This window comes from Octopus bimaculoides, chromosome 8, assembly GCF_001194135.2.
Source record: "Octopus bimaculoides isolate UCB-OBI-ISO-001 chromosome 8, ASM119413v2, whole genome shotgun sequence".
In the NCBI taxonomy this organism is placed as follows: Eukaryota; Metazoa; Mollusca; class Cephalopoda; order Octopoda; family Octopodidae; genus Octopus; species Octopus bimaculoides.
The window spans coordinates 5,637,657-5,639,890 of NC_068988.1; the positions used below are offsets into that span (position 1 = coordinate 5,637,657).

The 2,234-nt window shown below is 31.1% G+C and overlaps 1 long non-coding RNA gene across 1 annotated transcript in view; it reads right to left on the reverse strand.

Moving 5' to 3' along the window:
* Positions 1-943: 943 nt before the first annotated feature.
* LOC128248534 (uncharacterized) overlaps positions 944-2,234 on the reverse strand; it is a 2,795-nt gene continuing 1,504 nt past the window's right edge. Inside the window, exons 2-3 of the long non-coding RNA XR_008264709.1 lie at positions 1,540-1,629; positions 944-1,223 (exon numbers count right to left, since the gene is read on the reverse strand). This is a non-coding gene — a long non-coding RNA (uncharacterized LOC128248534). The remainder of the gene's footprint in view (positions 1,224-1,539; positions 1,630-2,234) is intronic.

Here is a 2,234-nt window from a genome sequence, read left to right on the forward strand (position 1 = left end):
ATATATATATATATATATATATATATATATATATATACATACACATGCTGAGCTTTCACAGATTTACCCGAGAAGCCACACTAACTGAACTAGAAACCACACATTTACGAAGCGAACTTCTTAGCAACTATGTAACTTTTCTCCAAAACACGCAATACAAATTTATGCACAACCAAATGCTGAGATAAAAATGAATACCGAACCGAAAGTTTAGTATGTTTCATCGATTTGCAGGCTCCTCTTCAATAGTTCACAATTATATTCTTTCTCTATTTATTTTACTTCATCTGCTGCAAGAGAAAATACAGCAGACTTTCACAAAGGATCATGTAAATTTTTGCCGACCACAGGAACACTATCAAACCGACTCTGTTTTACTATGTTTCCATTTTACGTCCTTATGTTTCACCCCTCTTCTTTAATTCCATCGTCCCACTTATATTCATCTGTTTGGCAGATATCTGTTCGCATCGAACCAAATAAAGTTTCCGTACTGATTATTATAACGAAGTGTTTATGCTCTTGTAATATTCATCGATCCGGCCGTAGTGGAAAAGCTTTCTCTGATCAAACACACATGAAATTGTTCGAAATATCACTGTGTCATGTGTCGCATTTATTATGGATATCTTTTCTTCCTTTTAGATATCATTCTCCATTGTGATGCACAGGCATATTTTTCAGTAAAAGAAAATTTAAACGCAACTGGTTTCATAATGATATTTAATGTTTAGAAAATATATCACAATAATGAAAAATCTAACATTGAACACTTTCAGTAATGTATTATGCTATTTATTTATGGAAATGTGAGTTACAAACAAAGTGTGCAGATGAGAGAATAAGAAAAATAGAAAAGAGAGAAAAACATTTTGACAAAATATTAGTTATGGTAAGATATCAGTTAAAAGATAGCAGACAGTTGTAAGTTAGTAAGGCGAAAATCAACGAGCAAATGATAGGAAAGAGAATAGAATCATCGCGGGTTTTAAATGGTAGGGTGACCCGGTACGCACTGCAATGTCACGTCCATCTTTACGCTCAAAGAAAAATTTGATCTTGTGTAGTTTGTACAGCAGAGTCTTGGTCTGAATGCATTTAATGGTAATGCAATGCAGTTAAATCCGATATCATATTGAATTTACTATAATAAAGAAGGGAGACCATTATTACTCTTTTGTTTGAATCACCACCAGTATGTAAGTAATAAAACTTCCCATCATCTGAAAAGGAGAAAAGAGAGAAAGGAAGGAATTGTTATTTTCAGAGAATTAATATATATATATATATATATCGTCAAATTTAATAAATTTTATACATATTAATATATATATATCGTCAAGTTTTATACATTTTATAAATTTTATAATATATATATATATATATATATATATATATATATATATATATCGTTAAATTTTATAAACTCGTCAACTTAGCATATAAGACCCGAGGTGATATTATGAAATATTATCATGAATAAAAGAGCGCTTTTTTATAGAATTAAACGCAGCAATTATTAATCGCCGTGACATTTACCGTAAGCGTTGACGAGGGAGTTATTACAAAGCAGCCACCAACATCAATTCCATAAGATTTAGTCGTTAGACGATTTAGGAAAACTAATACCTGTAATACAGAAAAAGAGAGATAACACAAGTGGAGATTGTGCAGCAAGAGACGTTTAATAACTTTCTCATACATCAGATTGAGATATCAGTGGAGACATTGTTGCTGGTATTACCTGGGGAAACTGTTCCCGATTTGCTTGTCCTCTTATAAATATTTCTACAAAACGGAAAACTTTGAACTATGCACAAAGAATAATTTCAAGAAAGAATTACATCTTGGTGGAATAGACTTCAGCCATGATTAGACGCATAGATAAGAATTGCATAGAAAATTGTAGAGGACGACATTTGCAGCAAGCAAATTCTGCGTACTTCTGCAGAATAACCCACTAAAACTGCATATATACATACATAAATGCACACATACATACAGAAATACATACATACATACATACATACATACATACATACATACATACATACATGCATACATACATACATACACATATATATATGTATAGAGTGTTAGGTGTGATAACAGAATTGAATATTGAGAAAAAAAGTCGTCAGAATTTTAGAAAAAATCTTTTTATTTCTTTATTATTATTAGCACTTTCATTCCTCTCTAGAACTTGTCAAATACAATTTGGTGAATGTACAAAC